Source organism: Dipodomys spectabilis, unplaced genomic scaffold (assembly GCF_019054845.1).
Source record: "Dipodomys spectabilis isolate Male_0828 unplaced genomic scaffold, ASM1905484v1 ptg000001l, whole genome shotgun sequence".
NCBI classification, from domain to species: Eukaryota; Metazoa; Chordata; class Mammalia; order Rodentia; family Heteromyidae; genus Dipodomys; species Dipodomys spectabilis.
The window spans coordinates 16,179,163-16,191,341 of record NW_024870678.1 but is presented as its reverse complement, the minus strand read 5'-3'; the positions used below and the strand labels follow the sequence as shown (position 1 = coordinate 16,191,341).

The following is a 12,179-nucleotide window of genomic DNA, read 5'->3' as shown; positions in this document are numbered from 1 at the left end:
CCAAGTTTTGTCTTTTGTAAATAGCTTTTAAGTAAATTATGCAGCAATTTTGACTCCTTAAATTTTTATTAGCACCAATTTAGTTGTACAAAGGGACTTTATTTTGACATACCCATAAATGCATACAATGTTCCTTGATTAGACAGACTCACCCTTCCTTCACTTGAGGTTAGTTCCCAAACCAACCTCAACAAGCTGTATTATTACTCTTTGGACTATATTGATTCTAAACAGAACACCAATAGCTCCGCAAATAAAAGCAAGGATTGACAAATAGTATTGGATTAAATTAATGAGTTTCTATACACCAAAGGAAATAATCACTAGATTTCAGACTTACCTACAGAATGGGAGAAAAATCTGTGCCAGTGATCTATCTCTCTGCTGAAGATTATACGAAACTAGAAAGGGAAGTAAAAAAAGCTCCTGAACCCCCAAAGAATCAACAACCTAATTAATAAATAGGAAAAAATCCAGAAAACTCTGGAAAGAAGGAAAAATGGCCAATAAGTACATGCAGAGATGCTCAGCGTCCCTAACCATAAGGAAAATTATGACATTTTAGTCATGATTTTTACTCCTAGCTGTTCTATTTTTTGTTTCATAGATGCAAAATTGTCTAGCTATTTAAACAACTCATCTTTAATGCTATCTTCAAAAACAACGATGGGTTAAGCAACTTTTCTCAGTTTTACCACTGAAAGGCATAAAGGATTAGAATTTGCCAGTAGACACAATTTCATCTTGTCTTCATTATGATTGTTAAGTATATCTCCTACTTTTAGGTAACATCTACGTACTGCAAGTTTAGTAGTAAAGGTCTGTGATGTTTTATACCTCAACTTCACTAGGAAAGCCTCCTCTCTAGGTACTGTTGGCTGATTCTGAGACAGAGTGAGGAACAATCCACATGGAAATATTCTGCTTCCATCTGAACCACGGAGTTTGGAATCACCTGACCTCCAACACCGAACCAACATCACCTGCTAATTCATCTTTCTGAGCTTTTGCAGTTCCAAGGGAGAATAGAAATGTGAGTTGTAGTCCTACAGCCCTGGCTACGATACAGCAAAATATATGAAAACAAGGAGGAAAATAAGAAAAGTAAAATTTAATCTAAAAGGAAACATGAGATTTTGTTGTTGACTTTTGTGCAAGTTCTAAGGCTTTGATTCAAAGGCACCGCCACTGAGCTTTCATGCTCAAGGCTAATTGAGCCACAGCTCCACTTCCAACTTTTTGGTGGGGGGCTGGGAAGGTGGCTCAGTGGTAGAGTGCTTGCCAACTTTTTGGTGGATAACTGGAGATAAGAGTCTCACAGACTTTCCTGTCTGGGCTAGCTTTGAATTGTGATTCTCAGATCTCAGCTTCCTTAATAGTTAGGATATTTTAAACCACAGTTACCCAGTTAAACATTAGATTTTAACATCTTTAAACCACAAGGAAAAAGTGATAGCATATGCTATCTGTTAGTGATATTCTGTACATTATGTTTTACATCAAAATTACCAAAGGTAAACTGGCAGAGAAGAGATTTACTTTAACACACACACACACACACACACACATACACACACACACACACACAAGGTTTATTAAGATGCATGTGTGAAAAAGGGTAAGGAATGGAAGTCAGTCCATTCCAAAAATGAAGGTTAGTGTAGAATATTTATAAAACATTAAAGATTGTCCTTTAAACTGTATTTGGCATCTATGCCTTAAGTGACCATCTCTGACTCAGATTGTCCTAATGTTATCTATAAAACTTGTAATACATTCACCTAATTTTTTTTCTATTACTGTAATTGACATTTTAAAATTTTCATGGCTTATTAAATAAGGCTTCAAAATCATTTCTATTTTGTCCATGTTTAGAGGGAGAAATACAATAGGAGCAAAAACCTAATGGAAAACTTGTCTTTTAGAAAAGATGAAAAGAAGATGGCATCGACAGGGTAAGGGGCAGCTTGCCTTTTGTCACAGGTGATTATTGGTGAATCGTGCCTTTCCTGGAGCTCAGGTGATTTTACAGTGACTTTATAATACCTCTTTCGAAGAACACAGATGCAAAGTTATGGGACTGGGTGCCAATCTTTTACCCAACTTTGCTGAAAGAGCCAAGGGTGATTACTGGGATGGAATAGGGAATAATGACTTGCAAGTGATTGTAATAAAGTGATTGAATCTTCTGCACTCAATCCCAAATTTGGGTAAAAGCCCCTTTGGAGCTCATAAAAAGGCTTGGCTGGTTCAATGATAACACCATCATCATTTCTAAATGTTGTCTGGTATGTATCATTGCGTATGTGTCAGTACAAGACAACATTAACAGCCAGATGCATGGAAATAAAGTGGATATCTTGGAGAAACATGGAAAGTGCAGAGAAAGGCAGGCTTCTTTTTGTCCAGGTATCTTGCTGGGACATGCTGAAACAAGGAGAGATGTCATTGAATGGAAGAAGGACTTCATCAGATAGGAACACATTACAGGTGTAACAATCAAGGAAGATACCGAAAGTGGGTAAGGAATGGCTATTTGACTTTAACACTGTGTCAAGGGGATCTTCCTTTAATAATGGCGTGAGACTGAAAACATGGCCTTGTTTCAAAGGGAAAACTACAGAACATTGTCATGGCTGTCAGGGTTGTTCTTTTGTTAAACTGACTGTCCAGGTTAGCTACCAATAGAGGGAGGAAATGAGTTACCAAAGTCAGCCATCTCAGGAAGGCTCTATTTGCTTTAATAGCCAAGGTAGCAGAAAGGAAATTAAGAGTTTTAGAAAAGTTATTAGTAAAGAGATACTCTTTTGATTATAGGCAGACATATTGTAGAATGTCAAAAGTGGAATCTGGTAACATTTATTTATTTATTTGTTTATTTAGGGTCCAGTCATGGGGCCTGAATTCTGGACCTGGGCGCTGTCCCTCAGCTCTTCAGCTCAAGGCTAGAGCTCTACCACTTGAGCCACAGCACCACTTCTGGCTTTTTTCTTTTTGCATATGTGGTGCTGAGGAATCGAACCCAGGACCTTATGCATGCAAGGCAAGCACTCTATCACTGAGCCACCTTCCCAGCCCCTGATAACTTTTATATAGCAAAATATGTTTGCACTTCTGTTCAAGATGTTATGGAACATAAATGTGAAAAGAGGAATTTTTTTTAAAAAAAGGAAGTGTATGATTTATTTTGTTTAGCCTTGGATGACATAATGAGTTCCAGGCCAGTCTAAATAACATAGTAAGAGCCTGGCTTAAAAATAAACGAATAAATACAAGTTGCTCAGTGGAATTTGAATTTCAGAGAAGTCACAAAAAAATTTTAGTACAAATATTTCCTAAATACTGCATTTATTTAACCTATCTAATTGGAAACTACATTTGCTTAAGAAAGAAAGAAAGAAAGAAAGAAAGAAAGAAAGAAAGAAAGAAAGAAAGAAAGAAAGAAAGAAAGAAAGGAAAAGAAAGAAAGAAAGGAAAAGAAAGAAAGGAAAAGAAAGGAAAAGAAAGAAAGAAAGAAAGAAAGAAAGAAGGAAAGAAAGAAAGAAAAGAAAGAAAGAAAGAAAGAAAGAAAGAAAGGAAGAAAGAAAGAAAGAAAGAAGAAAAAGCACTAATTCCTGGTGTGGGCCCATAAATTTACTAAAAGCAGGAGAAAAACTTGGTTTCTCTGACTTTCTTTGTACCTGTCTTTGCAACTGATTAGCAACATCTTTTCAAGGGACAGTGGCCCCAATAGAAAATCAACAGAGACTACACATAATAGACTACCCATCAGGCAACTGTGACTTGCTCATCCTGGCCAGATTGCTCTCATCAAGGGATGACAAGGATTGCAACTTTTCTAGAGTTCTTCCCAAACCAAGACTGAGATAAAGATCCACTAGGCCTCAAGTAACTGAACTGTATCTGAACTATGCATAACTTCTCACCCCTTTGCCCTGCTTATTTCCATTTAAGCCTAAAGTTCATGTCTATATGTTGAAGATGTGCTGAAAAGCTTACTTTGCCTCTTTCCTGAGGCTGCCTATAAAATAAGGTCTAAGCAACATTCCTTTGTTCTCACAGCCGTCTGGGTGTCTTGCTGGGTGGAGGGGGCCTTTCAATCCCCTCTGAAAAGCCTACAGGTGAGATAGGCCATTCTTTGAGTTGCAGATGTCATTCTGTTTTTAGCTTCAGGAAAGCTTTGCTACATAGAAAGCTGTCCCCTGAACGTTTCCCTAAATGGTTTGATTTGCTCACCTCTGAGTATTCCCCTAGATGGAAATTTTTGTGATTATTTCTCTAGATGGAAAGTTTTACTTGTCCTTGAATTTTCCCCTATATGGTCTGCTTTTGTTGAGTTGGGCCTCCACCCCAAACATGTGTTTTTTGTCTTTAAAAGCTTGGTGCAAGCTACATCCTAGGCTGCAGATTTTGAGACAGGAGTCTACCTGCAGTCACTGGCTTTCTAGTAAAGACTCCCAATTCATCCTCTCAAGATGTGACTCCTCTGTTTCTGTGATTGAGTTCCTATATAGACCCTATATATACTATGTCACATCTCCTTTTGTGGGGCGTGGGTGGGAGGAGTAGACCTGGAACACTTGGAGTTTGGTCTGGGGCCTAAGACTCTCCTTACATTTACCTACGTATCTATCTTTGTGTTAACATCAATTTCATTGATTTATTCAGCATCAGACCCCTACTCTGAATCATATACTTTGCCCAACTCATAGACTTTTGACTTGAGCACAATATGTTCTATTGTATTCCCACAGCATCCAATTTCAAGGTTTTAAGTAGAGTTGTGATGGGATAGATAGACTCCAAAGTCTCTGCAGCAAAGTCTCTGCCCAGTGTCTGTGTTACCTAGGCAACTGGCACACCTGGAAGAGGTCACATCTGGATTCGATGTGGCCCCCCCCCGCCCTCTGCCCTCACAGATAAGGCCTAGCCCAAGGCCAGATGCTCTCTTTCCCAGGCTTTTCCCAACCTCGTGGAATGCTAACATGGCCTGGTGCCAGCTGGAACGATGAATAAAACTACCCCTTACCTGAATACCACGTGCATGGTGTGGTTCTTACTTGGCCAACTCTTTAAAAACTTAACATACTCTATACAATATTATTTTTATCTAAAAATTACATTTATTCTTGGAGATCTGTGTGTTATCTAGAAACCCTGCACATATTCAATTTTGCCTATGACAGGCCAGAGTAGAAATTAAAGGAAGGAACTACATCAAGAGGGACTAAATGAAGAAGAAATTAAAAAGGACTTAAAATCTTACAAAGTAAGCTGGACACTGAAGGCTCATGCCTATAATACTACCTACTTGGAAGGCCAATTTCTGAAGAACACAGTTTGAAGCAAGCCCAGGCAGGAAAGTCTGTTATACTCTTATCTTCAATAAACTACTAAGAAAAAGCCAAGAGTAGTGCTGTGGCTCAAGTAGTACTGCAGAAGCCTTGAGCAAAAGAAGGTGGAACAACACCCAGGCTCTGAGTTCAAAGTCCCAGGCCCAGCGCGCGCACACACACACACACACACACACACACACACACACACACACACGCGCGCGCGCGCACACACACACGCGTGCGCGCGCACACACACACGCGCACACACACGCACACACACGCGCGCGCACACACGCACACACACACACGCACACACGCACACACACACACGCACACACACGCACACACGCACACACACGCACACACACACACACACACACACACACACACTACTTAATTTTAAAAAATCTTACTTTGGGATTCAGAAATGGCTGTAAGATGATGTGCATGAGAGGCTAACAAGGTGGTACTGATGTGTTCCCCAGGCTTAAAATCCTTCAACATGCAGCTCTGGGGAAAATGGAGCAATGTCTGTGAATTAGGAACAGAGGGAAGCATGCTACTCCAAGTAAGATAAACTAATAAACTGGCTGGTAACTGATTGTTAACAACAAAAAAAAAAAGATTTAAAAAATCACTAAAATGCAAGAAGCATAAAATATGGTATGTTTTCCATTACAAATGTTAGAAAACCGTCATGAGAGTGTAAGAAATGAGAGGCAAGTGAAAGCAACCGATACAAGCTCAAGGCTTTATTGGGGGACAGACCTGCTGGGCTGCTCCAAGCAGGAATGGAGGCACAGCCATGGACAGGTGTGGGATGAATTTAAACAAAATTTTAGGGGCAGTCACATGATCCACATAGTTCACGTTACATGGGCTATGGGAATTTGGTGGTAGAGTCACTTCTGAGAAGAAGTGTTATAAGGGTATTACGGGGACTACAGGAATTGAAGGGAGAGTCACATTGTGAGAAAGAGTGTAAGTGTAAGGAGACTGTTGCAACTGGGGCAGAACTTTGTACTTCACACCAAGAAAGCAATACAGCATTGGGGAAATAGAAACTTAACAGAGTTTTGTAAACAGGTAGGGACACGGGGAAGGGCCTTAATCACCAAACTGACTCTGAGATCTTAAAGAGGTTATTAGAATAAAGAAAGAGCAGAAACGACCCCAACAGACCAGATCAACTTTACTGGAGAGTTTTGAAGAGGGATGCCATGGTGATCTGAGGTTTGTCAGGAGACAGGATGCATGGCATGCTTGGGGGTGGGGGAGGCGGTGTGAAGGCATCGAGAGGGTTCCTGGGTGAAGGCGGCTGGAGGGTACAAAAAGCTTCAGGAAGTACGTTGCAAGCCAGTGGTTTGAGCCTGAAGTAATTTATAGTGGCCTGGTTTCTAGGAGCCTGTTGTGTACACACTGAGAAGGTGCAGTTCAGCCAAGTGTTGCTTGCTTCAAGGGAATTCAGGTGCCTGTTACCTTAAGAGTAGGGAGAGTGGACTTTCCTGCTTGGGGGATTGTAGATTCCCATCAATCAATCAATCAGTAAATGTCTTTATGTAATTTCAAAATTATTGGGTTATAATGACAAAAACAAAATCTGCCCACCCACAAAGTCTCTCCATAGAGGGTAGTGGTATTGTAAGGTGAATCATCCCAGAAGCCAGATTTTAAAATATAGAATATTGGAGTCTTTATTATACAGTTAATAGGCTGCAGGTAGCCACTTGTTACAAAGCAATACCACACAGAAATACACATAACACAGCTAGGAAACATACTAAAGAGGAAAGAAATAACAAAAACAATACAATAAGACAATTCAGCTTCAATGGAGAGTTTAATTGGGATGCCATGATGACTGGACAGGACACAGGACACGATCACAGAGACACACATAGCATGGCTAGGCTGTTTCAGGCCTAAATAGGTCAGCACAAGGGGCAGATCCTCAGGAAATTCCCAATCTCAGGCACTGGATTGACAGATTCAGTAACCTACCAGCCAAGTGCCTGCCCCTGTCTCCAGAAATCTGGGCAGCCCATTACCTGGGAGGCAGGTGATTGGCAGGGGAGTTTTCTTCCCCCAGCATGAAGACAAGATGCCAGACCCTGCCATCCACCATGTGGTCAATATGGGGCCAGCCAGATCTAACCTCTTTACTTCATTACCCCCCTTTTTTCTTATGTACATGAAATCCAATCATTGATTTCTCTGTAAGAGGACCGAATTTTTGACTAGGCCATTTACTCCTCTAATTTATGGAGTCTCCAGCAGTTAAAAGTTGGCTCCATAGGGTTGGTACCCATATATATGGTCAGGGGATTTTGAACTTCTTTCCCAAGTCAGACAGGTTATGATTTATAAATTTATGTCCCGCAAAAGAATGTCCCGCGGAAGTGGCACAGTGGCTCAAGTGGTAAAGCACTTACCTTGAGCTGAAAAGCTGAGGGACAGCACCCAGGCCCAGAGTTCAAGCCCCATGACCAACAGAAAAAAAAAAAAAAGAATGTCCTGCAACCAAAGTCTTAGGTTACGCAGATCCAAACCAGTCTTTCGCCAGGAATCAGCCACAGGTGGTGGAGTCAGGCAAGAAGTAGTCCACTTTGGCCACAATGGAGGTGGTCAGGATGATGATGTAGTCTCCTCCAGATGATGCCAGGCCATTTTTAAACTTTACCCAAACAGGAATCTCTAGATTAGAAGAGATGGGCTGGACAGCAGCAGCAATGTCTCCCAGAGGCTCGGGTAGATTGTTAAACCTCTTTCTGAATTACCTGCCAATTTCTGCACAAACTGGTTAAAGAAGCTTAACCTAAGGTCTGACCTTTTTTTGAAATTTCTCACTACCTTCCTGGTTGGACACTGGCTCTTGCAGGCTGAAGCCCGACCGGTTTTTAAGGCAGTTTAGGCAGTAGCTCCTCCTGGGTAATATACCAAGGTGACAACTTTTTATTAACCAGAGATTTTATCAAGTAAGGCTAGGTTTTCCTAGGCAGACGAGGGGCTTCCTAGGCAGCCCTAGGTTTTCCTAGGGCTTGGCTTGTAACCATTTTTAAGTGCAGTCTCTACATTTGTCCATTTGTTATCACTATGTTTTTCATGGCTCCTTTACTTTATCCTGCCTCATTTTTTAAAATGACTCTGGTCCCTTGATCTCAACGGGGTTAATGGGTGAAGATGCATCTTCTGTAACTTCTTCAAGCTGACTCAGGGTCATTGAGACTTCCTAGTCAGGAACCTATAGCCTTAGCCTATTTTACCAATGGGTTGCCAGGATGAGATGTTATTAGGGGCAATATTTTACTCGGAAATGATATACAACATTTAACTTTTAACAAATGCACAGACCTTTTCTCTAGCTACAACATTGTAGCTTGTTTAGCACTCTGGTTTGCAAAAGAATTTTTCTGGCTGGCTTAGGAACGTGATCTCTAGTGACCCTAACAAGGCCTAAGTTACCTGTGTAGGCCTTTAGATACAATCTCAGATCCACAGCTTTCTTTCCTGAATTGATAAATATAGGTGGCTGCTGCCAGCCAAACATTTACTGCCAATTAGAGCTTTGAGCAAATACAGGGAGGGTTTACAACCTTAGCTTTTTACTACTATCACAGATGACTGGCAAGTAACTGTCCTTTTATAAGTTAGATGGTCATGGACATTAGGCATACTTACAACCTATCTTCCCATGACTTCCTGGCTCTGACAATTTTTGAAGGGCCATCCACAAGTGGATCTCCAACACCACCTCTGCCATCTGAGCAGTGGCTTACTGCTTCAGGATGCTCCATCATTGCCAGGGTCCCAGGAAAGCCTCTGGAGTGAAGCACAAAGACAGCCTGACATCACCTGCAGGAGACTACATCTTCACCCTGACCACCTCCACCATGGTGAAAGTGGACTGGACTCATGCCTGACGCCATCACACATCGCTGGTTCCTGGTGAAAGACTGCTTTGGACCTACAAACTGAGACTTCGGTTGTGGGACATTCTTTCTGTAATATGTAGATTTGTAAACCTTACCAGGCTTGACCTGGGAAAGAAAGTTTGAAGCCCCCTGACTACTATATGGAGCTAACTTTTAACTTCTGAAGGCTCCTTAAGTTACAGGAGTAAACAGCGCAGGCAAAAAGTCGGCCCTCTTACAGAGAAATCCATTATTTGATTCCATGTGCAAAAGAAAAGGGGGGAGAGGATGAAGTAAGGTGGGTGAGCCTAAATACTTTATTGCAGACATCGTAGTGCCTAGGCAGGAGAATGGGGCTGTCCATCCAGCTCCAAGACCTAGAGGTGAGACAAACCATCCTTTGAAATGCAGATGCAGAGCTCAAGGTGAACTAGTAGGGCTCTGCTTCAGAGAAATGCAGATGTCATCTTGTTTTCATGGTGGGGGTGGGGGTGATGGGCATGCCTTGATCCCTGGAGACAGGGGTGGGCACTTGGCTGACAGGTTGTGCTGAACCTGTCAGTCTAGTGCCTGAGCCTAGAAGTGTCTGTGACCCTGCTCCCTGCCCAGACCTTATTTAGGCATGGAACAGCATAGGCATTGGGATGCCATGCCACTTGAGTCTCCATGATCGCTGAAGGATTGAGTCCTCCTTTTTCCCCAGGGTCAAACAAAGCACCAGATCTGTGCTCATGTGCTTGTGCACAGGCTGGTCATTCTCACCTTGGCCCCCAGGAGTAAATAGACCCCCACACCCAGCATTCCATGTGGGCCTGGTCAAGGACATTGCCCTTGATCCCAAGGAGACCATAGCTCATTTTTTTTCTCTGCTTCCTTGTTTAGATCTCTATAAGCCCACCCCAAAATGCAATCCTTTGCACAACGTCCAAAGCCATGAGAAGGTCTGTGCACCTCATTGTTCCTCAATGAAGACTCATCGCCTGTTGATGATCCAGACTGGCCTATTCCTTTTCCATTCTCCTCCACTTTCCCAACAATCATGTCCTGTGTCCTGTCTCCTGGCTTGGCTCTGGTCATCATGGTGTTCCAATTCCGCTCTCCACTGGAGCTGAATCAGTTTGCTAGTGTTGTTTTTGTTCTTTCTTTCCTCTCTGGCTTGTTTCCTAGCTGTGTTACATGTATTTGGGGGCTACATGCAGCCTGTTAACTATGTAATAAAGACTCCCAAATTCCATCTTCCAAAATGTGGCTTCTTGGATAATTCACCTTACAACAATACATGGAAGATCTTCTGACTTCCCCGGGCTCCTCATTTCTGCATCTGTGACAAGCATGTGAAGCGCTTCAAACACCACTGCCCCTGTGTGCAAAATTGGGTTGGAAAGAGGAACTATCACTTCTTCTAGCTCTTCGCTCTTTCTCCTCCCTTCCTCACAATTTGTGTCTTTGATTTCAACATCACCTAGGTGGCCCTCAAATCCTTGAAAGTTGGCTTCCTGAAGAGGCTGAATCAAACTCCTGGAACTGTTGTAGAAGTCCTCATTTGCATGTTCACACTGTGGTCTGTTTTGGGACTGACTGGATTTCACACTTTCCTCATGGCTCTCAACCCATCAACCAATGAAGACATCAAAGGATCTTGGACAGGGAAACATCATGTGTGGAATCCCTACAGCCATGGCAACATTGTAAAGAACTGCTGTGAAACGCTATAAAGCCCCTTGCTGGCACAACCCCCCAGTGTGCTGGATCAAAGAGGTATTTTACTACTAGAAGAGAGTAGGAAGTCGACCTCCTAATACTCAAGAAACTAGCAGCAGCCTCTTGCCACAGAGGCCAGCTTCAACAGACACATACAAGCTCCAATGAGATGCCAGAGGACATCGGCACTCCAGAAGAGATGGCACCTCCACAGGCCCCAGAGCCACCACAGGAGGCAACTGAAAATGACAAGTAGTCTATCTATGGAAGACACTTTTGTTTGTGTTTAATTAGGGCTATGAGGGATTTCAGGAGAGAAGATAAACAGAGAAAGGGAAGAAGGAAAGAAAGAAAGAAAGAAAGAAAGAAAGAAAGAAAGAAAGAAAGAAAGGAAGGAAGGAAGGAAGGAAGGAAGGAAGGAAGGAAGGAAGGAAGGAAGGAAGGAAGGAAGGAAGGAAGGAAGGAAGGAAGGAAGGAAGGAAGGAAGAAAGAAAGAAAGAGGAAGGAAGGAAGGAAGGAAGCAAGGGAGAAAGGAAGGAGAAAAGAAAAGAAACACTTGTGGCTACTAGAATGGGTCTCAGGAGATGCATCACCTTCATGTTTCTTACTCATCTAATTAACAAACACAGAGACCCTCCCAACATTACTGCAATGACGTATGAAGACACATATTAAATCAATAATTATAAAGGCCATCTCATTGCATTGCATTAAATGCTATGAAAGAAAAACATAGTTGTGGAAGATATGTAACAGAAGACCTTGCCAAATCTAGGGTATTAAGAAAACTTTCCCTAACAAAGTGTCATTAAAAAGTACAAGATGAGTAGAAGTGAGTTAAGAGAACTTATGGCCTGAGGACTAGGCAAAAGATCAGAAAAGCCAAACTCTAAAATGGATTGAAGCTTGATAGGCTGTAAAAGCTGCAAGTAGGTCAGTGCATCTGAAGGTGATCCAAGAGGAGGGATAGAGAAGGGGCACTGAGAGGAATGCTGGGACCAATCCTGGAGAATCCTGCTGCGGTCACAGGTCAGACTACAGTTTTAATTAGGTGTGTAATAGTTTGTCTTAAAATTAGGTTGTATTTTTCTTTTTATTTTTCTTTGGGTCCGGTCATAGGGCCTGAATTCTGGGCCTGGGCGCTGTCCCTCAGCTCTTCAGCTCAAGGCTAGCGCTCTACCACTTGAGCCACGCGCCACTTCTGGCTTTTTTCTTTCTGCTTATGTGGTGC

At 42.2% G+C, this 12,179-nt stretch overlaps 1 pseudogene; it reads left to right on the top strand.

The window, feature by feature from the left end:
* The first annotated feature begins 10,440 nt into the window (after positions 1-10,440).
* LOC122121785 lies at positions 10,441-11,204 on the top strand (annotated as a pseudogene).
* Positions 11,205-12,179: the final 975 nt, after the last annotated feature.